Genomic DNA, 26,806 nt, shown 5'->3' on the forward strand with positions numbered 1-26,806 from the left:
CCTAATTTGCTGGGAATTGGCGGTGCGGTCCCCTACGGCATTGCGTAGGATCCTACGGTCTTGGCGTGCATCCGTGCATCGCTGCGGTCCGGTCCCAGGTCGACGGGCACGTGCACCTTCCGCCGACCACTGGCGACAACATCGATGTACTGTGGAGACCTCACGCCCCACGTGTTGAGCAATTCGGCAGTACGTCCACCCGGCCTCCCGCATGCCCACTATACGCCCTCGCTCAAAGTCCGTCAACTGCACATACGGTTCACGTCCACGCTGTCGCGGCATGCTACCAGTGTTAAAGACTGCGATGGAGCTCCGTATGCCACGGCAAACTGGCTGACACTGACGGCGGCGGTGCACAAATGCTGCGGACCTAGCGCCATTCAACGGCCAACACCGCGGTTCCTGGTGTGTCCGCTGTGCCGTGCGTGTGATCATTGCTTGTACAGCCCTCTCGCAGTGTCCGGAGCAAGTATGGTGAGTCTGACACACCGGTGTCAATGTGTTCTTTTTTCCATTTCCAGGAGTGTATTTTACTTTGGCCAAAGGTAGACGAAGGAGCCGGTGTATCGTGGAGGTGGAGGAGGCCTTTTTGTACCTGGGAGGATAGTATAAACTGGCACTGATGATACTATCTTTACAAGAAGGTTTTCTGAAAATCGAAAACTTATTCGTTGTGAACTTTCCTAATAGTAAGGTCAAGGTAGCTAATGTAGGTCTCTTTTTCAACTTCAGTAGTAAAAGATACTTTGGTAAATGCTACCTATTGCGTTGACCTCACTGGTGTCGCCGTCTATCAGTAATAAATCTTTTGCGGGAAAAATGAAGTGTCCATAACGACAACAATGCGAACTAGGTATTGAACTTCATTTCTGCCAAACAATTCCACCTGAAAATTAATGTTTATTAAATGCATTTCTTTGCAACAATACGACAAAATTTGCTTTATGCACAGGAAAAATTCTAAGTATATACAGCCGACTAATGGGTTTAAATATTTTCCATATTACAAAAAGGCAGAACAGAAAGGCCACGGACATTTCGGTATCACTAAATTCCTGAAAATATTGGGTGTTCCATACGTGCACAAGCAATGTTTCTAGCTCTGCAAAGGAACCAGCACACCTGCAGGCATGTTGTGATCACCATAAAACACTCCAGTTCGTTGCTCAGACAGTGTGGCACGTGACGAATTGGTTTTAAACTAGTATGAACTAGCATAATTATGAATTCCGAGAAAATAGCACTTCTGACTGGTGTGTGTGTAGCATCTACTAATAAAACAGCTGCACAAATTGGAAGCTTGAAAAGTAGGAGTAGTTCATCAACTGACAATCTGAGATATTTTTGCCTCACTCCAGTACTGCAACTGGCTTTTTCTGTCTTTGTAACATGGAGAAGTTGATCCTGAAATGTTCTTTTTTTTCTGACGAAGTGTTGCTGCATTTATTAGGGTATGTGAACTCCAGTGGCGTAGTGTGGTTGTAAAGGTTGGGGAGACTGGAGTTATTATAGGGAGACAAAATAGTACAATAAACAATAATTTAAACAAATGAAACAAAATGCATCAAATAAAACAACAACAGCTACTACTAAAACTACCACCGCCACTGATGATAATAATAATGATGAAATAATAATAACTAACTTGTTCAAGAAACGATGACAAATTTGTAGAATTCCGGCAGCAAGAGAAGAAGCACTCAATATTTTCTTGTACACAAGTGCAATGCGCCTGTCTTTTCCTTCCACGAATAAGTCTATAACTCGGTCTACAAAGGTCTGATCACTGGATAACTCTCCAAGTAGTGTATTTTCTATTGCTAACGTGCTCAAACACGACAGTCGGATGTTGGACATTGAATTCTTTAAATAATTCTTCACTCGTTTAAGAGCACTCATGCTTCGTTCCCTGCTTGCTGTAGTTGCGGATAGGGTCATAACCAAACACAGGAACTTCCTTGTTGCTTCATAAACGGAGTCCAAATCATTGTTGGCAATGTACTTTAAGAGGATTCTTGGAGATAAGTGTTCTTTCTCATCAGCGTTTATGTTACATAGTTCATTTTCAAGTTGATCTTGTCTGAAAAAAGGGTACTGTTCTAATAATTCAAGCAGTTTCAACTTTGGGAATTCTTTTTGATAGTTCGGGAAACAGTTTTCGTTCAAAGGTTCAACAAACTGAATTTGGGGAAAATCTTGAAACCACCTTTCCATCTGAACAATTTGCAAATCCAGTATCTCCTAAGTTAGTCCCCTGAGAGATGTCTTGACTGTCACTGAATGATAAGTTGCAATTCAAACACAAGCTGCATTTAATGCATTCATCAACGAATGTTTCCGTTCTTAATTGTCGTAAGTTTCTCAAAACAGTTCTTATTTCGTCGTGGCAAGCAGTTATACTGACAGATTTTGACTGAAGAACATTATAGAAATGATCAAAGCACCCTCGGTAGAAGCAAAGCAAGTAGACAAACGTAGGATCATCCATCCGTCGTTTCATTCCCACAGCACAGCTCAAAGATTCTGGATCCCACTGAGAGTCTGTATCATCAAATATATAATTAAAAACACTATATAGCCCTGAGAAATGACTAGATGTTCTTGAAACTGCCCTGGAACGAAAGTTCCAGCTAGTGTTGCTTGCATGTCGCAGTTCAAATCCTTTCTCAGTTAGCAATACAGTTCGTTTTGATGATTTGCTGAAAAACGCATGGAATGCAGTAAGATCACTTACAAACATGCGTACTTGTCGTATGATTTTGGAGGCGTGTAACAGTACGGTACCAAATTCAGTTGGTGTGCGTAACAATGAATAAACAGCGCATAGGGACGGAACTGCTTCACCAGTTATTGTCCTCTTTGTCTGCCCGCCATTACTGAAGCGCCATCATATGTTTTTCTTTTCCTTCCACCCTCCATTCTTTCAATACTACATGGATAATGTTTGACAAACCTTCAGCAGTTCTATCTCCAGAATCATCGTAAAATCCAACGAATCTTTCCTTAATTTTGTCTGCATTATAGTACCTGAATATTATACTCATTTGCCTCTTGCATGTCACGTCTAATGTTTCATCAGCCTGAATCGAAATGAAATTGGTTTTGAATTTCAGATTTTATTTTCTCATTAACTACCAGAGTTATCATTTCTATTACATCATTCTGTATATCTGGAGAAGTTCTTTTAAAGGTTGAAGATGATGACAGATCGTCTCGGATTAACTGATCTTGAGGTAGTAAATCCAACAATTCCAGATAGTTTTGTTGCTGGAGGATTCGTCTTCTCGATGGCCGCGAAAGGCTAGTTCTTGTTTACAAAGAAATACAATTGCCTGAAAAAGACGCGCCAATACTCTCCTGCTGGATGCAACTTGTTTGTTGTACACTCCTGGAAATGGAAAAAAGAACACATTGACACCGGTGTGTCAGACCCACCATACTTGCTCCGGACACTGCGAGAGGGCTGTACAAGCAATGATCACACGCACGGCACAGCGGACACACCAGGAACCGCGGTGTTGGCCGTCGAATGGCGCTAGCTGCGCAGCATTTGTGCACCGCCGCCGTGTCAGCCAGTTTGCCGTGGCATACGGAGCTCCATCGCAGTCTTTAACACTGGTAGCATGCCGCGACAGCGTGGACGTGAACCGTATGTGCAGTTGACGGACTTTGAGCGAGGGCGTATAGTGGGCATGCGGGAGGCCGGGTGGACGTACCGCCGAATTGCTCAACACGTGGGGCGTGAGGTCTCCACAGTACATCGATGTTGTCGCCAGTGGTCGGCGGAAGGTGCACGTGCCCGTCGACCTGGCACCGGACCGCAGCGACGCACGGATGCACGCCAAGACCGTAGGATCCTACGCAGTGCCGTAGGGGACCGCACCGCCACTTCCCAGCAAATTAGGGACACTGTTGCTCCTGGGGTATCGGCGAGGACCATTCGCAACCGTCTCCATGAAGCTGGGCTACGGTCCCGCACACCGTTAGGCCGTCTTCCGCTCACGCCCCAACATCGTGCAGCCCGCCTCCAGTGGTGTCGCAACAGGCGTGAATGGAGGGACGAATGGAGACGTGTCGTCTTCAGCGATGAGAGTCGCTTCTGCCTTGGTGCCAATGATGGTCGTATGCGTGTTTGGCGCCGTGCAGGTGAGCGCCACAATCAGGACTGCATACGACCGAGGCACACAGGGCCAACACCAGGCATCATGGTGTGGGGAGCGATCTCCTACACTGGCCGTACACCACTGGTGATCGTCGAGGGGACACTGAATAGTGCACGGTACATCCAAACCGTCATCGAACCCATCGTTCTACCATTCCTAGACCGGCAAGGGAAACTGCTGTTCCAACAGGAGAATGCACGTCCGCATGTATCCCGTGCCACCCAACGTGCTCTAGAAGGTGTAAGTCAACTACCCTGGCCAGCAAGATCTCCGGATCTGTCCCCCATTGAGCATGTTTGGGACTGGATGAAGCGTCGTCTCACGCGGTCTGCACGTCCAGCACGAACGCTGGTCCAACTGGGGCGCTAGGTGGAAATGGCATGGCAAGCCATTCCACAGGACTACATCCAGCATCTCTACGATCGTCTCCATGGGAGAATAGCAGCCTGCATTGCTGCGAAAGGTGGATATACACTGTACTAGTGCCGACATTGTGCATGCTCTGTTGCCTGTGGTTCTGTCAGTGTGATCATGTGATGTATCTGACCCCAGGAATGTGTCAATAAAGTTTCCCCTTCCTGGGACAATGAATTCACGGTGTTCTTATTTCAATTTCCAGGAGTGTATTTTATTGCTGTCAGACGACCGGCTTCAGAAAGGGCGTGCTCAATTCTACTTTTATCCAATAACTGAAATAATTCTTTGTTCTGCAGGTGACGTTTTGATATCCGATGCTTTTGTGCTTTGCTGTCAAAGTTTTTTATTGTACAAATGCCCTCGTTGCATCATTCCTTTTCACCACCGAACAGAAAACATATATAACAATATAATCTGTTATTAAGTGCATTCGCAGTCAGCCAAGCATACTTTTCGTACCAGGCTGTCTAAAAAGTGCGTTTTTGTTTGGCTTCACGTAAAACTACACTGATTGTAGGAGTAGCTCGTTTGTCCTTCAGTCGGTACTTTTCTTCGTACGTTAATGTAGAAAAAGGCGTTTTTAATAAAAATTCTGTAAGGTTGGCGACACAACGAAAATATGCACAAAAATCACACAAGAATGACTATGAACACAAACTGCGCGACTGATCACTTCCGTGTTAAAAGCCAGCATGGAAGCGGCAGAGACTAGTCTCGATACCTACCTGCTAGCAAGTGCAGCGCACTGGCCTTTGTGGAAGAGAGAAAGTGGAGGGGAGCCGAGAATGCCACTAACACACAGCCAGGTAAGGGAAGGGAAGGGAAGGGAAGGGAGGCAGAGACTGAGAGCAGTCGAGTCTCAAGCAGGCAGATACACCAATACTCAGGGTGCGTCGGCGCGGGCTACAAAACTGATGTCTCCACACATTTAGTGCTCTTAGTAGAAGTTGTTTATATTTTTTGTTATGAATTACTATTGCATCTTTTTAATGCAGGAATACAGGGGAGACCAAGTCTCAAAGTCTCCCCTCACGCTACGCCACTGGTGAACTCACAGAACGACTGGCATTAAAGTTCTGAAAATCCTCTTCAGTTACATCAAGCAGCTCAACAAGAGGTAAAAAACAAGAGACCTGTGTGCAACACTAATTACTGAACTGATCTTTCTGCACCAAACCATATGTTCTGTGATGTACAAAAATAATATACAGCAACTTTACCACCACCCCCCCCCCCCCCACCCACCCAAAGGGAACTATATAATCTGCAAACTTGCCTGAAAATTTATTCTTATTCTCATATAGCGTCAAATATTCGCTGCGGATAAGTCTGAAGGTTGTTCTTGACTTACACACACACACACACACACACACACACACACACACACACACAGCTGCAGCAGCATTGAGTATCCCACTGTTTGGCTCCTCAGTGCGCCCTACCAGAGGCTGCCTACTGTGGACACCTCAAGTTGCCTGCAGCCAATAGGGCCGCGTATCGGCTTCATTCGACAGTGTTGTGCATGTTACTAGTCTGTATTGTTCTACCTTACATTATGCTGTCACGCTGTGACTCAATAAATAGTTGTTGGTTTCTCATGATGTCTTCAGAGATAGAACACAAGGGGTGACGAGTAGAACTTTCATGTGCTCACATTCAGTGACTTTCTTTCACGTAACTTCCCCATCTAGGCAGCTTCTCGAGCAGCAGCAGCAGCAGCAACTGCAACTTAACCCTACACTGCATACTGTAGCATTTTTGCTACATGTAAGTTATTTGCTCGTAAATCTGTAGAATTCCAACAGATGGCAGCAGCACTTGTGTCAGAGTGTCTCCTTGACTTCCGTGAGCAGGTTCGTATGAGCAGTTGCCAGCGGGCTCGTGCGCATGCGCAGAGCTGAATTCACGTATGAGCAGTGCCTTCCTCCCGCTTCTGGCTACTTGGAGCGTGGCTGTTTGGTGTATGAGCAGTAGCAGCAAGCAGCCAGAAGCTACCCGGAGAAATTTTCCTGGCGCGCCCAAGCTGCCAGATCCGCGCATGCGCAGAGCAAGTTGAGTTATAGTGGGGGTGTCCTTCCCCACGTGACCCGTGGCCGTGTCTTCGTTTACAGCTCCCACGTCAAATGAAAACAAAACAGATTTCTGTGGCTGGGAGCCATCATGTGAATTAATATACGTTCTCATAACCATGAAAGACCAAAATAAGTTAGTAGTTTCAATTTTCTGATTTTATATTATTTCCACGTTATTAGCAATCAACCATTAATGTCTTAATGAAGCTATTTCTGTCCGTTTTATAGAGAAATTTGCTTCAGTTAATTCTTTTTTCCGCTGAGGCAGTTAGTTTAGTTGAAACGAAGTGTTTCATTCCGCGCTGTTGGCTACTTTCAGCCTTGTTCAGTTTAAAGTGCAAATTTTCATCTTCTGGGACGAATGACGTTATACCATAATACCGTAATAAAGAACCAAACATGAGAATACAGTACTGGACCTCCAAGAAAATTAGTATCACGAGAACCACATGAAACACTGAATATCAGGTACTTCAGAGTCCATCTGGACATAGAAATGTGCAATTAGAGCGGAATGAAGCATTTTAGTATGGTTTATGAAATTCCGATGCTGCTGGAGTAGTCTCTGATGCCCTGTTCCTTTTATGACACTGTAAGATCTCTTAATTCTATATACGTACGAACATACGTAAACATTGGCTTGAAGCTAAGTAGGCAAATTTGCTCAATAGTTTGAACTAAATATTTTGTTTCAAATATAATGACAGCTGTAGCAGAATTTTATAGATCTGCCTTCTGTGAAAGTGTTTTTCGATCACAAGGCACAAGTTATTTCTTAATTTGTGTTTACGTCTTAAATTTATAGAACGCCATTCCATGCTAAATTTTAGACTGGCAGCATACCATGTTTTATCGTTTTAACTCCCCACATGGCTTCATATTTATTGCTAGAATAGAATATAAACTGTCAGTTGTACAGTTTCTTTGCCTCACAGACCACCATGTTAATTTTTTCACATTTTGAAATAGTCATGAAATTTATTGTCCTTTATTCCGGTGTAAGCTACACAAGAAACTGTCTCTTTTTTTGTTGCAAGTAATTAGTATTCCATCCTAGTAGCTTTTTGCGGTGCTGTGTAGATGTAAACCAGTTGGAAATGCTACATAACAATATTGCAGAGTACGAATTTTAAAAAAAATCTGTCAAAGTCACCCCTTAGCAAAATTTTATGGCACTTCGAGCTGTGGAGTATAATTTTGAAATGACATTTTGCCAAGAACTGCTTCCTTATTTGCATCCTTTATCTGTGTGGGATATGATAAAACAATTGCTCTAAGTACAATTCAGTATGTCCTCTCAACAACATGCCGCACGGCTACACATGGTCACGTGATGCCCCACCAGAAATACGACGAAAAGCGTATGAGCAGAGCAAGCACCAAGCACGGGCTGCTTACGTCATCGTAGCTGCGCATGCGCACTACAGCCTGTTGTGTGGCGCTTTCTGGTAACTGCTCAAAACGAACCTTATGTGTAACACCACAGTCTAATATGTACAGTCGCGACACTCGTTGATTTTTGGTATACACCGCGACAACAGCACCCCAAGCGGTGGAGAAGCTACGCTGCTGAATACGGTATTCAGTAAATGTAAACAGTAACGTTTATATTAATTTTAACATGGTTTTTACCAAAGGCAGCGTACGTAGCGCAATCAATTGCAGTAATAACAGGAAGAAGACACCACATTTGTCATACTTCAGGTTTCCTAAGGACCCTGAGAGGTATGAAACATCACATTAGACCGCTCTTTATTTACGATTTTTTTCTAAACTTACGGTTTTTTCTCAAATGTATTGAATTACTGAATTTGTTTTTCTTTTTTAGGAGCAAGAAATGGTTAAGAAATAGTAGAAGACAGGTCCTGCTGTAAAAAGATGTCCTTTATTTCCATAATAACGTGAAGGTTTGTGCGTTACATTTCGAGTCAAACCAGTTCATGAGCGCGGAAAAGAAGACATTGGTATGGAATGCAGTTCCTACGTTATTTGACGTGCCAAATAAGCCACAACTAGTGACGATGAAGAGAAAGTTGTCATACAAACGTGAAAGTGTTACTGCAAAAACAATAAAACTGTCTCCTGACACAGAAGAAACAGCTACCACAAGTGTTACTACACGAGAGAGACATATAAAATCACACTAACAACGGAATCAGCAACACAGACATCTTTTTAAGATGAAATGCTTAGATTATGAAATTATTCGTGTGTTGGAAAATCGTGTTAAATCTAAAAATGTGCAAATTATTAGACTTCGTACAAAATTATTACATGACAAGGAAAGTGCCCATCGCAAGAATAAACTGCAACCACGTCACAGGACACAAGTACAAAGGGACAAGCTCATTTTAAAAAGTATTGGTTTCAAGTACTTGAAAAAAAGATGCTCTCGATTTATTGATAAGCCAAATCAGTATACCACTGAATGGAAAACATGGTGAAAGATGAAACTAAATTATTTGCCCTTAACTTCTTGTATTATAGTATTCAGGCATACAGTTTTTTATCACACTGTTTTAGCCTTCCATCAGTACGTACCTTACGAAGGTATGTGGAAGATATGCAATTAAATTGTGGGATAAATAATAACATATTTCATCTTTTAAAGCAGAAAGTGCAGCAGTTACCAGAAACTGATATAATTGTTAATTTGTCTATGGATGAGATGTCACTAATGGAAAATTTGATATATGACAGCTCTATGGATCGTGTTATTGGATTTGAAGACATGGGTTTCATACGTACATCTGTGGTTGCCAATACTGCATTAGTTATAATGATTAACGGCATATTCGAAAATTTTAAACAGCCATTTGTATATTATTTCTCCAAAGGACCAGTAGGCGCCTGACGCGCATATTTTTTGAAGTTGTCAAAAAACTCACAGAGATTGGTTTGGTTGTAGAAACATGTGACAGACCAAGGCTCTAATTTTGTGGAATGAAGGCACAGACTGGGTATCAGACCAGTTAATCCATGCTTAGTACACAAAGGGAGTAAGATCTACTTTTTTTATGACACCCCACACTTGATAAAAAGCATACGTAATAATTTATTCAGGTATAACATTATCCACACAACAGATGAATGATGGATTGCCACTGCTTCATGGAAGGACATTTGTCAGTTGTACTCAAGCGATTGTGAAAGGAAGTACAAGTTGGCCACCCCAAGCTCACTATAAGAGCTGTCCACTGCTAGCATTTTCAAAAATGAAGGTAAGCACTGCAGTTAGTGTGTTTAGTCATACAGCAGCAACAGGCATTGAGACACTTGTTACTTGTGGCACCATATCATCATCTGCTACTGCAGATTTTTGCCAAAAAGTAAACGATATTTTTGACATATTTAATGCATATAGTGTAGAAGGGCCTGCATCCTTAAGCAACTGCATTGCAACATCTACAAATTTTTCATCTAGGATGAAGTGTGTTAAAGGACTTCTGGGTAACATAAGCGCTTTGAACATGTTTGTTGATGATGTTTCGGGTGGAACCAAGCTATATTTATTAACACGCAAAATTAATCAAGAACCACTGGAAAACATTTTCTGTGATAAGGCACAAAGGTGGTTTTTGTAGCAACCCATCACCACGACAGTTTTGGGCTGCATTCAATAATTGTGCTTTAAGCAAATTAATGAATACACACAGTGTAGCTACTTCCAATTGTGAGGGGATCAACTGGGGTCAGACAATAGTGGATATGAAAGCAGTGCCCAAATTACTTGTTTCATCACTGTTGGACATCAGTGGCACGAGTTCAGTGATCAGACTACCAAATGTGGAAGTCCAAATAGACCTCGGAGAGGCAAACAGCACGAGATACGTGTTTGGTTATGTATTAAAGAAACTGCTTACAATTCATGACTGTTATAAATGTAGGACAGTACTTGTAGATGGCAGCCAAAACAGACGCAAATGACAAGGTTTATTGTCATTTTAAAGGTTATGAAGGCAACTTTGGAAGCCTATTTATTTGTACAGAAGATGTCAAAGAATTTTTAACTCATTGTGGGAGTAAGATGACTTCTACTTTTGATGAATATGCTCAAATAAGTAATTGTGGTGCTTTCTTTGTGAACATGTTGATGGACAAGCACAATTTTCCACCTGGGTGCTGTGCTGAAACCAAGCTGCTGTTAATAAGACTGTTTGTGAAAGTGAGGCTCTTTTAAATTATTAAATTCAGGAATCAAGACAGTCTGTAGGAGCAAGAGAATAAATAAAAAAGTGATGAAGCTGGCTCATTTGGGTTGCTAAAGTGTTAGGACTGACTCATTCATTTAATTTTATATTCGGTAAATGTATCAATGGGATATAATAAAGTTTTAAAACAGTCATGCTTTTTATTGAGAAAAGCTGATACCACAAAGAATAAGATGGAAATTGTATTTTTGGAAGCAGGCTTCCTGCAAAACAGAACATAATGAAAAGTGATCTCTCTCTTCATTTTTACACAAGGAAGAGCATCTATATACTTCATATGGTATTTCACAATCACTTATGTCTCTCGCTGTTCTCCTAACACTTGTGACGCAAAAATATACTAACTATTTTGTAAATTACGTACAAAACGAATTAAAAACAAACATTATTTTAACATCGCATCTGCCGTCAGAGGAAGGCGAGCTTTCTGGCTGCTAGTGTCACTTGAACTTTCACAGCAGTGAGTGTCACGACTTTATATATGACTGAGGTAACACTGTTGTTCCTGAAATCTCTGCTGTATTGTTCATTGTATCTTTGACAAACATGTTATGTGATCAGTAATAGCGGATGTCTACTGATATTGAATTAGTGTCTGCATTTACGAAGCAAATACGAAATTTTGAAGTCTTCAAAAATCATTTTTCTACAGAAAAGGTATGGAATTATAGATATCAATGTTGAATCTGTTTCCTTTTGGTTCTATTGGGGAAAATACATCAAAAGATAAGTGTAGCATTTTTTCTACAACATGCAACAAAGGTATTTTTTACTGTGTACAGTAATTGCCAGATTCATTTATTTGTAGTTGTTTCTTACATAGAAAATTGCTATTTGAATCTAAATAAAAGCTTTTGTTGCTTATGGAAGTAGTAATGGATGTAAATTATTTTTATTTTAGAGGCGCGGATGTACAATTCATTGACGACAAACGTCGGAAAAAAAAAAGAGGAGGATGATATTCTTGCCATCCTTGAGAAATTATCTTCACTTCCAGAATACATCTCATCAAATGACTATTGCTGGCCCAACTGTAAACATAGACACAATAGTTGACAATACTGAGGAGTATTGTCCAACAGACTCTGAATCTGAAAACTGTAATAATGAAACTTCACACGTCTCCACAGTTCCAGAACCAGATTCCTTGCCTCATATGCCTAACATGAATGAGTCATTAAGGAAAAAGCTGAGAAGATATCATGTAACATGGAAGCTGCTTTTGATTTTTCAGCTGATAAAAAATATTCAAGGGGAACCTCCATCTACCAGACGAAGTTTGTGCTTTGGAAACGCCATTTCAGTTCTTCAAATATATGTTTATAGATGGGTTACTGAATCACATTGCAGAACAAACAATATTATACAGTGTTCAAATAGATACAACAAAGCCATATAATACGAACTCTGAAGATCTTTCAAAATTCATAGGAATCTGTATCTATTATCGGTCATGTCTGCAAGAAACAGAATTCCAGACTGTAAACTTCCAATGGATGGTGATTTGCAAAAGAAGTCAAGGTGAACATCTGTGGTGTATGTGACAAACTTAAGTGGAACATATGCAGGGGAACTACCAAGGTGTGCAGCCGAAAGGTACAATCGCAAGAAGAAACAGAGAGAAGTGATATGTGCTCCTTATGTGATACAGGAATATAACAAACATATGGGGTGTGTGGACCTTCATGTCAGTCTGCTTGGACGCTAAAAAATTGTAATGAGGAGCAAAAAATTGTACTTCAGACTATTTTATCATCTAATAGATGTTGCAACCATCAAAGCCTGGATTCTCTACAAGCATGTTGCAAAGCAAAATACAGGTTTAAAAATACTTAAATTGTTTGAATTTCGGATGGACGTTGGGAGAGTCTCTGCAAAGTGGGGGGAACACAAGGAAAGCGAGGTAAACCAACATCCAGTCCTCAGAATGAAGCGAAAAGGTCTTCTGTTGCAGCTCAGCCAACAATTGATGTACCGAGAGACAGTGTTGCTCATTGGCCAAAAGTGATGGAAAAGCGTCAACGTTGTAAGCGTGCCAGCTGCAAGGCATTTACGGTAGTCCAGTGTGAAAACTGGAGTAGCTGTGTGTGTGAAGAACATTTATTGCTTCAAAATTTATCACATTGAATAAGGGTAATTTTTTTTTACAAGGTTTGTTTCTAAATATTTCATTGTGACTGACAGTTTTGCAAAAATGTGACTATTTTTCTATATTGTGCTGAATTACATCTCAGAAGCTATGAAATATTGATTGTACAGTTTGTTAAATGATGTTAATCTAACCCATTTCATGTCACACTGCATATGTTGCATTTTTGCACAATATCAGATATTAGTCTCACTGCGTGATGTAGTGTTTCCGCACATTTTTTGTATTGTACCCATAATGCAATAATAAATGAAAATTCGAGAAATCTTAAAAGTTATAATTCATTTTTTTTTGCTCAAAATTACTGAAATAATTTTTTATCATGATTTAATAACTAAAAATAAATTATTCATGCAGTGTAGGATTAATATGACAATTTTGATAAAGCTCATGGCTATCTTGACTGTTCAGGCTCCACTGTCTCAGATGTACCCACCACCATTTCCGTTGTATGACGATTCTGCTGAAAATTCGGAAACTTACGAGCAACGGCTCCGCCAGCACTTCGTCGCATTTAGAGCAACAGATGCAGACACTTGCGAGGCTTTGTTTTTGTCTTTGATACCTCTGCTCATGTACCAATTGTTGGAACCAGCCCCCCCCATATAGAGTTTGGACCTTTTTTAGACACTTTTTGGTTGTTGATGTCTTTTCCAAATTTCCTTATGTTGTTTGTTGTCCCTCTACTACAGCAGGTGCGACAGTCAAGGTGCTGTTAAGCATTTTTTCTGTTTAAAGCATACCTTACACAATGGTTTTAAACAATGGTCTTCTATTTTTGGCTCAATACTTTCAAAATTTCTACTAGTGCAATGGCATCCACCACATTACAGCACTTCCTTTTCATCCGCATCCAATGGCAAGGTCAAACATATCGTGTGGACTTTCAAAATGCAAATGCATAAATATGTTGCAGAATTTCTGGCAGAAGAGGACATTACATCCTTTCTCAGTTCTTACAAAAGGACTCCAACCAGGGGCAGGAACTTGGGCGAAATCTTGCACGGCTAGTGTACCTTCTCCTGCTGCTGTCTGCAGTGGTACCAATGTCCTCACGGTTTGCGCCCCCAAATCTGATCTGGGCCCTGTAACGTAAGATGGGGGAGGAACACGCATGTGTCTACACTTCTGCCCCTACTCACTGGTTTGGGCCCAGGACAACTGCTTCAGACACTATGGATATGTCACCATCAGCGTGTCATCGAGGAGCTGGCATGTGATCACTCTCCCCTCACCCCCGTTCCCAAGGAAAGAGTAGTAATTGAATGGCTCTGAGCACTATGGGACTTAACTGCTGAGGTCATCAGTCCCCTAGAACTTAGAACTACTTAAACCCAACTAACCTAAGGACATCACACACATCCATGCCCGAGGTAGGATTCAAAACTGCGACCGCAGCGGTCACGCGGTTCCAGACTGTAGTGCCTAGAACCGCTCGGCCACCCAGCCGGCGAAAGAGTAACTGACACTATCATGGCACACATCACATATATGGCTATTGCACTTATAGTCAACCAGAGGCTAATTACGGTAGACGGTGCCTCAATTACCTGTGGCCGACAGCAATTGGCTCCTGATAACCGACTGCTCTTTTGTACATGTCACTAATCTGTATTGTTATGCTCTCATGCTGTGACCTAATAAATAGTTGGTGGTTTCTCACAACCATGTCTTTTATTGTGGTCTGAGTTGGAACAATATGCTCTTATCCTTAAGACTTAATACTGCCATCCAGTAACCCCTTTAAATATTGACTGTCATCTGGCTGCCAACAGCCGCAGCAGGCAGTTTTGTTGCACTGGCAGTGGCCTTGCGGCTGTCAATATGTTAAGCAGCGCACCATTGTCCTGCAGGACAACAGTGCTATGGAGTTTGGTGTAGTTATGTACTACAAACAATCAATTGTTCATTGAGTTCAATAGCACCTCCTCTTTCAGACTACAAGGAACAGTGCATCGCAGGACACAAAATTGCAGAACTAGGGGTTTCAAGAAGTAAAGGGTACAGCGATCAGCCACAAACAACATTTACTGAAAATTCAGATTTCAGTCACTGTGTGGCCATCTTCAGTACAGTAAATATAAGTAAAAACATTAAAACCACATTTACACATACAGTCCCAACTGGAGTAGTCCAGTTCTCACCTGGTGCCTGGGAATGAGCATTTAGAAAATAGCAATGCTGAAAGGCTGTCTGCATGCTACTTTTCTGAGCATCTGTGAACAAGTTTAAGGATAGTGAAATCACAAGCAGCTGAGAAGTTGTACGACATAAACACATCATAACTCAACACACAATCTTAACAGCATGACAGGTGGCATATCTGGCAACAGATGACAAGAGTATAATACTGCTGCTGCAGACAAGTGTTTCCGAACTCACCAATCACAGCACATTGTTGATCATGGGTCTCCACAGCAGACAACCTTTACATGTTGCCATGCTGACCCAATGAAATAGTCAATTACGACTGCAGTGGGCACTAGGTCATGGAGGTTTAAAATGGACCAACAGAAACATGTCACATGGCCAGAGAAATCACATTTCTTGTTACACCATGTAGATGGCCACTTTCAGAAATATTGATATCTAGGTAACCAGCTGCTCGAAACACACACTGCATGGACACAAGTTGGTGGGGGGGGGGGGGGGGGGCAGTATTATGCTGCGGTGCACATTCAGGCAGTATTATGCTGCGGTGCACATTTGGCTCAGCTTTAAAGAGAAGTGTGGTAGTAATCGAAGATACCATGATGGCTGTAGACCTCTTGAACATTGTTGCAGACTACTTGCATCCCTTCAGGATTGGTGTCTGGCCTGACAGCAATCACATCTACCAGCACACGATAACTGTCCATGTTACAAGACAGAACAATGCTACAGTAATATAATTGCGTAGGCTTCCGCAGCCTGAGTTAGTTGACATAAGTTTTCTGGGTATGATACCACGTCATAACGTATAAAACTACTGCTGCTGGAGACAAACCAACGTTTCAGCCACAGCTGCAGCAACCTTCTTCTGGGCCTATATGTGCACCAGTATGGTACCACGTCATAACGTATAGAACTACTGCTGCTGGAGACAAACCAACGTTTCAGCCACAGTTGCAGCAGCCTTCTTCTGGGCCTATATGTGCACCAGTATACCCAGGAGGAGGCCACTGCAACCATGCCCGAAATGTTGGTATTTCTCCAGCAGCAGTAGTTTTATACATTATGACATGGTACCATACCCAGAAAACTTATGTCAAATGTTACAGTACTTCGAGGAGCACAATAGCGAATTCATGTTGATGTCTAACCACCAAATTCGACTGATCTGAACTGCATGGAACACACATGCAACACTATCATGCACTCGCTCCTTGGCCACTAACGACTGGCCCATAATTGATAATAATTGCATTACCTGTGAGAAAACATCTGGTGTCACATACATCCAGAAACCTGTATCAAGCACTTGTGGAGTTCATGTCAGCACAATTATTTTCGCAAAGCATTCCTAAGGTGGACACCAATGTTGTACTGAGCAGGTGGTTGCAATGTCAAATTAATTTTCTGCTTTATAGAAAATGGGAGAGGGATCAAAGTTGATGTGATTTTATCACGTAACCCTTTTAATAGCAACACCAGTTTTCTAGCTGGCTAATGTTTAGCAGTATTCTCTTTCCAATTAATTTATGTAGCATTACAAAGCACATTTTTGTGCTATTAAAAATCTCTTAACTGTTATATGATGCTACAACAAAAGCCAAGAAACTGTCTGTCTGAACAAAATCTGTACATCATTCAAAAATTGTGACTTTAATGAAATATAGCTCTTCATATTTTATGAAATATTTGTTTTGTTAAAGGTGACAAAATAATTACTTGAAGTTTGTTTGCAATGATATATTTTATACATTTCGCATGTTATGAGCACTTCATTTAGTTACGAACAATCACTAGAAAGCACTGACAGATCTTTCCTTCAATGCCACAGCCTGTATGTATTTGAAGATTTTCAGTTATAACAAGGTTCAACTTTTTGCATATATGCTCTTTAGCAGTTGACATTGTCAATGTGCACTACAGTAAAGCAAATAAGAACTGATCCTGTAGATGCTACTTGAGTGGACATGATGCAAGAGGATTTGAGAAAGTGTTGACCAACCTTCCACATGATGAGTTAATGAGATGCAAACAAACCAAGATGTGTGCTAGTTTCAAGCTATTTAAGTATTTTATAGTGTGTAACATTTTCCCTACCTTGGCTACCTGAATCTGTAGATTTCAGCAGACACTGGGCTGTTGGTGTTTTATATTTTAGTGCTGCCAGCCAAAGTTATACTGAGTGCTGTGTTACATTTACACTGATGCATAATTTAATAGGAAAATTCTCATCACTGAACATATTAGGAAATATGATTTTAATTTAGATTCTGTGAAATATGATATGAGTTTTCATTTCCAGCAGCACTAACAATACAAACCCTCCAGAGAATTTAAGCATCTGGGAGTGCTGATACATCATGGGGCAGCATATTGTGGAGTGGGGATGTAACTGCATCCACGTTGGCATGGCCAGTGATGGTTGCAGAAGAGCTCATGGTCACTTGTGGTTAATGACTCCAAACAACAAGCTATTCACCTCCAACATTCACCACACAAATTCATCTACCAAAACTGCTGCTCAAGGACTTAGCTTCTGGGCTCACCTGAAACCCATATCAGTCAAGCTACAACAACTATTGCTATGGACTCATTTGAGAGCAGGAAGCAGAATGCAGAAATTATTATTATTTTTTGCCTACTGATTTACAAACTATGCCTTGTGGCATGAATGTTTTTGTATAGTGTTTAACTTCAATATAGTTTGGCCTGGATTTGACAAAACTGACACAGTAGTTAAAATTTTACAAGTGAACCAATAAAGAGAAAAATTATAAGTTAGCAGTGACAACAAATGATGTTGCGAGAAAACAGCTCCGGTAGCTTCAGGAACAGAAGCAGCAGTTAAAGCACCAGCAACAGTGAAAAAACAGCAACAAAATCTAACACAGCAAGAAACACAATACCACAAACAGCAAAAAAGTCTGGGATTACACACCACATGCTCTCCATTACCCAACAAAGGTCTTCTACCATTATCTTCTCCACCCTGCTGTGTTGCCTCCAGCTTCCCTATAACTTGAGAACGACCAATTTGACTAGGAATCACACTGAATGACAATTACACCAACAATTCTCAGTGTTTAATGTAGAGGAAACACACAGCCAGAAGGCTTCTTTTTTCCTCCCTCATCAGAGTCAGACATGATGACACCAGATGCTGATGATTTACTGTCATTTGTAGAAATGTATGATTTGCCAACAGCCAACTACTGTAAGACGGGTGTTCAATAAGTAATGATACACTTTTTTTCTTGGACAATTTTGGTTGTGAAATTTGCTGTTGGCATTGTGGGATATTCTCACGTCTGCCCCCATAGTTTCATTAACATTTGATAGGTGGTGGTGCTATGCATAACCTTCAAAAAATGGCATCTGTATCAAAAGCATGTTTCAAACAGAGAGCTGTTACCAAGTTTGTTTTGGTGGAGAACCAGAACATTGCAAATATTCATAGGCACTTGCAGAATGTCTACGGAGACCTGGCAGTGAAGAAAAGCATGGTGAGTCACTGGGTGAGGTGTCTGTCATCACTACAACAAAACTTCATTGGAGTGTTCCTCATTTATCTTACAGCCCAAATATCTCACCTTCCGACTTCCTCTGTTTGGCCCAATGAAGGATGCACTTCCTGGAAAGCAGTACATGGATGATGCAGCAAGACATTGGTGTCAGAGCCAATCAGTAGAGTGGTACCATGAGAGCATACAGGCGCTCCCAATAAGGTGACATAAGGCCACAGCCATTTCTGCAACTGTCTGCCAATGCCATAGTAAAATAAGACACTTAGTGCCGGTACAGTCATACTCTGAGGAATGATCTGCTGAAATGAACATCCATATGTTAGAAATTCTGTGTTACTCATGTTCAGATACACAACCACTTTGTTTTCAGTTTAATACCCATGCAGCAGTTAATAACATGGAAATTTTCAGCAGACTGTTCACCATTGTCACCAGGAGCTAATAGTAAGTTGCAGGTTCATTTGCATGCCCACAGGGGTCTCCCTGGTGCAGCTAGCTCATTCATTATCCCATATAGGCCAAATTGAGATGGCACACATCACAAAACAAACGGCATTTTGTGTCTCCATTTCAACAGGTGCAATGCAGTTACAACTGAGTGACATGAGTTTTGTCAAGAGTACAACACTGCTGCCTGTACACCTTAAACAGGCATATGGATCTCTCATTGCACCACTGGCCTCCAAGGTATCATGATCTCATGGTATGGGATTCTTTTTTTCGTGTTGTGGTTTGTCAGAATCTCTCCATTCATGCCCCCCTCCCCCCCCCCTTTCCAGTATCTCTGGATGAACTGTGACACTGTATACAACACCAGCAGTGAATGCTCCGACTCGAGACATGCTCAGAAAAGGAAGGGATGCATTTCATCACTATAGTCTCAATCGAGAATTGGCAACCATTTGTAACCTGTGGGCCTGATTCACACACTTACTTAAGCTCGCACGCTGCCTCATACCATGATGCAACAGCATCACTCCTTGTGCCTGTATCATTAACATTTATCGGACAAAGTTCACCTCATCTTCAGATGTTTACATTTATTTGTGTGTCAGTATTGTTTATTCACATACAACATTTCACAATAACTGTTTTAAAAACTTCCGGTGCAAAATTCTGCAATGCCATTAGTAAAGAAACTATGTTCATGTTACATAAAAAAATGCAAACATCTTAAAATGGGATGCCAGGCATTCTGAAATGTTATGAAAAAATACATGCCAATAAAGTCACCTGGTTGCCACTAATTTGTTATAAATTACTTTCAGTTTCAACAGTTTTAGTATTCTAATATATCCACAACGGACAGGAATTATTTACTCATGTTAATACGAGAAAGAATAGAAACAAAAAATGCGGCAACAAGATAGATAGGAAATCCCAGTTGACAACTAATTAGGAATAACTTTGTGAGTTTTGGCAATATGCAGGTCATTCGAGTGTTTAAAATACAGGGTGCCCCACTCAAACCTGCCCGATTTCAAGGACCCAGGAGAGAAAAACCACAGTAGATACGACAATGAAAAATGCACCACATTGTAGAGCATCTCAAAGAATTTATATTCCGTGTCAAGTATCATTGCCAGAGTGCAGCATGGTCACATGAAATGAAAATGGCAACTCCACAGTAGCATGCGCAAGCAGTAGTGTGGTTAGCAGAAATAATATCGTTGATTACTGTGCAAATAAATTATCATCGTGTGTATGAATGTGATCCACCTGATGTGAAAACAATTAAGGAATGGTACAGGAAGTTTCTGGCAACAGGAAGTGTTCTGAAACATTCTGGCGATGGCACGTTACGAAGTTTCAGAAGAGACAGTGGAGGATATCAGACAAACATTTCTCAGGAGCCCACGTAGGTCAATTCGTCAAGCATCTAGGCAACCTGATGTACCTTGATCAACACTGCATCATGTAGTTCACCAGCATCTTCGTATGTGTGCTTACAAAGTGCAAATTCTGCAACATCTGACGCTGAATGACAAACCACACCGACAGCAATTTGCTGTGGATATGCTGCAGTGTATTGATATGGATGCCAGCTTCCTGGAAAGATGTTTATTCTCAGATGAGGCAACCTTTCATCTATCAGGAAGGGTTAATACGCATAATATTCGGATTTGGGGTTCGCACAATCCGCACGTCATCACTGAACATGTTTATGATAACTCTAAACTAAATGTCTGGTGCGGGCTAATGCACGACAGGACTGTTGGACCACTCTTTGCGGAACAAACAGTGAATGGGTTAGTGTATCTGGGTATGTTAGAGCAGTTTGTCTACCCTCGGATACAAGACTTGCAACCCAACATCATTTTTCAACAAGATGAAGCTCCGCCGCATTGGTCAACAGCTGTTTGCAAGTTCCTGGATAGGAAATTTCCCAATCGTTGGATTGGATGTGGAGGACCCATTGCCTGGCCACCACGTTCACCTGACATTACACTGCTCGATTTCTTCATGTGGGGATTCATGCAGGACCGCGTGTATGCGACCAAAGTGGACGATATTCCTATGTTGTGACATTGTATCACTAATACAATTGCAACAATAACAGAAGAAATGTTACAAAGAACTTGGCAAGAAATTGAATATGGACGGTATATTCTTTGCACTACAAATAGTTCACATGTAGAGGTGTATTGACGATAAATAAATAAATTCTTTGATATGTTCTACGATGTGGTGCATTTTTCATTGTCTTATCTACTGTGGTTTTTTCCCTGGGTCTTTGAAATCAGGGAGGTTTGAGTGGGACACCCTGTATGGTGTGTGTTATCCACAAGTACTATTAGCATGCATTTTTTAAATATTTGTCCAAAAATACTTTTGATGACTGATCGTGTACACACAGGTTGTTTCTAGTACACTAAGTAAATCATGACATCATTTCTTTGTTCATTCTAAAAAGTTTGAAAGTCTAAATCACTTTAACACTTCGTATATTGGCTCTATTATACAGAAATCAAACTGGAAAAATGTGAACAGAATGCCAAGTTGTTAAACACACAAAACACACACACACACACGCTCAATACACATTGGTAATACTGAGAATATTTTGGTCGGCTTAAGTACTGTTCATCAATATTTCTAGTATTGCAAATACGACAATATTCCCTCTCAGACAGTCACTATATTGACATACTGATAATAATACTGAATGTATGAGGGCCCCTGTTCTGTGTGACTTTCTAACACTGCAGATAATAGGCTGAATCGTATGTCATTAGCACTGTATGATTGGTTTCAATCATTGTTCAGTCTGGACCACGGTCCATTTGTTGCCCACCCACGGTCTAGATGCTTGTCCTGAAAGTGTTACAAGGCACACTGAATATTTTACAACATACAGTGTCACCATCCAAGACTCAATAAGTCAGACAAAAGAAAGCATTCCTGCCACAACACTAAGAAATGTGTAGAAAATCTAGAAAATCTCATCCACTGTTCACATTTGGCCTACAGTGTGCTAATAATCTGAAAGCATGAGTCACCTGAGCCTACAGAATTGCTGAATTTCTTTAGGATGTGAATGGTACAGGTTGCAGTTAAACACTCTACTAACTCTTCAAGCTGTTCACGGCTGCTCTTCTCATAGTAATTTATGCAGTCCACATATTTAAATTGCTCAAATGCAGAAACACGGACTGTCATAAATTATTAGTAACATTTTATGACTTCTTCCTGTTCCATTTACATATAGAGTGCAGGAAGAATTATTGCTAGCACACCAACTGCTGCAAGGCTGAGAGCAGACACAGCAGAGGTTTACGCCTGTCACCCTAAGCCAACCAGCGGCCATACAGTTCACTATGTTTAGTGGAGTACATAGTGCAGCACTGTGCATTAATTTGTATTTCTTGACTGAGTTTATACTGGTGCACAGGAAACTGGGTACAATATCTTGTTCAACATTTTGAACTTATTTTTTGTAACTTTACACACCACAAGATATTCTGTACTAAACAAAGTGGAGCAGGTGGCTGCGGGCAAGCGTGAGCCGCTGCTGTGTCTGCTGGCAGCATTCCATGTTTTTAACACCTCTGAGCATGCTGCAGTTAGTCGAATCTTGTCTTCACTATTCTTATGGCAGTAATACTTAGGAGGTTGTAGTATATTCCTATTCAACACAAAGTTGGGTCTTTAAACTTTGTAAGTAGGCTCTCACATTGTAACTTCCATCTATCTTTTTAACATTTGCCAATTCAGGTTTTTCAGCTTCTGTGACACCCTCGCACAGGTAAAAATAGAGAGAGAGAGAGAGAGAGAGAGAGAGAGAGAGAGAGTCACCATTTGTGCTATCCTTTCTATACATTCAGTTTACCCTGTCAGTCCCATCTTGTGCGAGTTCCACACACTATCAATATTCCATGCATAAAGGTTTTTAAAGCACTGTCCTTTGCAAACTGATTGCATTTCCCTAGTATTTTATGAATGAACCAAGGTTTGTCACTTACTTTACCTATGACTGAGCCTATGTAACTACTCCATTTCATATCTCTACAAATTGTATGAGTTAAGCGATTCCAAATGCGACTCCATGATATTCTAGTCACAGGACATTATGTTTATTCACTTTGTGAAGTGTACAATTTTACATTTCTGGACATTTAAATCAAGATGGCAATCTCTACACGTTTGATGTTTTCGGGACCCATGCTGGTTGACATGGAGTAAGTCATTCTGTTAAAGATGTTAAAGACGTCTCAATGTCTCATTAGGTTTGAGCTCAGAATATATTCTAAATGGATGTTAGGTTCACAGCATGGGGGGAGGGGTGGAAGGCTCTTTTGCGATTGCGTGACTGCCGGCAGACACTCGGCACCAGATGCCATGCTCTGCTGTGGCTGCTGGAGGCCTCATGGCAGTCATGAAGTTGTACAAGAGATTGATCAACTCCAAAGTTTGAGTGTCAACTAACCCATAACAGGGAGTACAGATAGGAAATATAAGAGCATAAGTTTTAAAATACTCGGGACCTTCCCAATGCACTTCTAAAGCGTGCCTCATGGGACTGTCGAGAGTGTAAACACATTTTTGATGTCACGGTTTCTTGGTGCTCAGAGACTGAGAACAAAAGGATCAGACTTTCGCAGAACAGGTTGATGGGCTGAGCCATAAAAGGGAGTGTAGTCCTCTCTTCTCAGGGAATAGCATGTATGCACCCTGGTAGGCCTGCAACATTAAAAGTAAAAGGAAAATTTGATCATTTTATTTGAATCACGCGTTTGGCAAGAGTAGAAGAAACCTGTACTAAACTCATTACTTTTAGCATGTGCTGTTGACAGGGAAGATTGAATCCTGGGTTTGAGAGTATTTTATGTATGTCCCAGCAAATTCAGTGCAACGTCTTATTTATACCTTGTCTATTAGTTTCAAAAGCCAAAAGACAATGGGCATGATCTGCCATTTGAAGAACTGTGAAATATTTCAAGGCAGTTGGGCACCAGTAGTCACTCCTTTTTTGTACGTTACTAATGTAGCTGTGACTACTATTGACAGAATGTTAACTTATTTTCTGTGGATGTAAGTTTTTTTATTTATATATTTACATGAAGGATACACTTTTTCGAGTGAGTCACCGTAAGTACGGTATTACTCAGCAGGTGAACCATATACCTGGCAGTAGTGAATACTAAATTGGTAACATGACTAGGTACAGCCATGCTCAAATTAAAGTAGTGCACGTTGTTACCTTACAGTGGAAGCTTGCTGTTAATAAAATTTAATTAATTTATGAACAGAAGGAGAATGCTGTGACAATGCAGATGATGCAAAAGGTGACAAAATGTGGAAACTAAGCAAGTAAATGGTGCACAAATTATGGTACAAGAGAAAAGATGCTGGGACAAGCAGAACTGGAAGTATTTAATCCACAGAAAAAGTGATCGAGTTCCCGCAATAAATATGCCCTGACAGCATGAGTGACTGTGCTATTTGGTGGCAGTTTTTGGATTATTATTAATACAAAGAAATAGTAATTTCACTAAACCTTTACAGCTTATGTTGTACAAAATTGAAAGCTACAAAGAAACTGACAAGGGGGAGGTTTAGATTAGTGGTATTCTAATGGACTTCTGAGAAGACTAGTGTTTACGAACTTATTCTCAAGTTTTTGTTTGTTAATTCTGGTGTATATCTTGGTGTGAGGCAAGTTTCTCAGGTAGCTCCCTGCTGCCAGAAACAGCACATCATGTAAGTCCATTGAAATCTGTGTTAATACATACCGTAGAGTTTGATCAGTGTTTCTACCAAAAAGTAACTGTTGGTATATCCATTTTTAGTAGAGAAATGTGTATTTTAAGAGCCTGTACAGCTTCTGATCTTAGCCTACGGTGAGAACTCTGCAGAGCATATTTTAGTGTTTGTTCTCATTCTATTTTGTGAACATACGAACTTCAGCAGCACCATTGTTGAGTAATTTTCTCTCTTGCAGAAGTCTGTCTGTACTTTCTCAGTTACTCCTGACTCTTGTTTATATTTTTTGTCTTATTCAGTTTTTACACAGTACAATAGGCATAGGGACAGTGCTAGTTGTGAGCGGACACAAGGAAACTTGGCTGCTGACCGTAAACAGATGGAATCTGCATTGACCATGTCAACAGCCTTCTGGCTGATTCTCAAAGCTTTGGCAACATCAGGTGTTGTGACCTGTGACACCTCTGGTGCTGTTGGAATCCTCTAGTGACCAGGTTGTCACTGCATCTTGTGATACACAATATCTGACTGTTATGTCTCCACTCGAGTGTTTGTGGCGGACAGTGGTGAGTCCGCATGTGTGTGGATGGAAGGCAAGAGAGGAACAGGCCACACGTCTAGCTCCTTAAACCACAGAAACAGGTAAGAGGTGTTACCCAGCATTCATAACACTTCTGAGAAAGCATGGGATGTTTCTCCTGGTAGGCCAGCAGCTGATTTTCCTGCCCAGTCTGTGTCAGTGCAGACAATGGGTATGCTAGTCATTGTGAGCTCCAACGTTAGGCAGGTAATTAAATCTCCTCACAGAAATAAAAGGCAGTGTGTGGAAAAAATGCGTCTGCACCCTGTATGTTTCTGGGCGGTCTTTTTCCAAAATATGGAGGTGGCCCTGCTGTCTGCTATCGAGTGCACTGGGTGCAACCAGCTGGAAATAGTAGCATGCGATGGTACAAATGACATGTCCTGTTTAGATTCATAGACCATTCTCAATTCCCTCTGGCGTTCCAGAGAGATACTGAAAATTCTGTCAATATGTTTCCTGATCAAGCTATTGTAATACTGGGTAACTTAAACTTGCCATCCACGGATTGGGAGACAGATTATCAAAACTAGTAACAGTGACAGGCATTCGTGTGGCATTATTCTGACCGTTAGGTCCAAAAATTGCTTCAAGCAGATAGTTAACCCACAAACATGTTATCTTAGACCACCTAGCCAGAAACAGAACTGAACTTACCGAATCAGTTAATGCACAGGAAAACTGTGATAGCAGCTACAACTACGGGTTTTACAAGAAATATTAAGAAGGGCAGGAAGAGTGAAAGCATACAAACAGCACAGTACCTGAGTAGTCAACATAAAAAATGGAAAAATTCAAAAGCATCGTTCAATATGCCTCACACAAATATGTTCTGAGCAAGGTCCTAAGGGGCAAGAGAGACCCACTATGATTTAATAGCAAGAGTTAGAAAACTGCTACGTACACAAAGAGAGCATTACAGATCCAAGAGAAGTAAATGACTAGTGGACAATCAAAAGCTGAAGGGGAAAAAATGAGGTTAAGGAGAGCAATGAGAGAACTGATCAGTGGCCTGGAAAGTGAAATTTTGTCCACTGATCTGGCTAAAACCATGAAAGGTTTTGGTCTTACGTAAAATTAGTAAGCAGTTCACAATAGTCAATTCTGTCACTCAGCGGCCATACAGGCATTGAAAAGGAAGAGAACAGGGAGTGCGAAATACTGAATTTGGCCTTCCGAAATTGTTTCACTGTGGAATATCACAATACGGACCCTTATTCAATCATCGTATTAATGTTGAAATGGCAGATCTTAAACAATTGCAGAATACAAAAGCAACTACAATCACTTAGCAGTGGAAAGACATCAGGAATAGATGAGATACCTATAAGATTC

At 41.0% G+C, this 26,806-nt stretch overlaps 1 protein-coding gene across 5 annotated transcripts in view; it reads right to left on the minus strand.

The window, feature by feature from the left end:
* LOC126185125 (putative per-hexamer repeat protein 5) overlaps window positions 1-26,806 on the minus strand; it is a 95,472-nt gene that overhangs the window by 18,166 nt on the left and 50,500 nt on the right. For 2 of the 5 annotated variants that reach the window (XR_007536949.1, XR_007536952.1), the window contains one exon: window positions 23,269-23,868. The exons of 2 other annotated variants lie outside the window; for them this stretch is intronic. The gene's annotated coding sequence lies outside the window, so the exon portion shown is untranslated. Of the gene's footprint in view, window positions 1-16,888; window positions 17,710-23,268; window positions 23,869-26,806 lie in introns of those variants that run through there. One more of the 5 variants, XR_007536951.1, reaches the window with a different exon arrangement.

Source organism: Schistocerca cancellata, chromosome 4 (assembly GCF_023864275.1).
Source record: "Schistocerca cancellata isolate TAMUIC-IGC-003103 chromosome 4, iqSchCanc2.1, whole genome shotgun sequence".
Taxonomy (NCBI): Eukaryota; Metazoa; Arthropoda; class Insecta; order Orthoptera; family Acrididae; genus Schistocerca; species Schistocerca cancellata.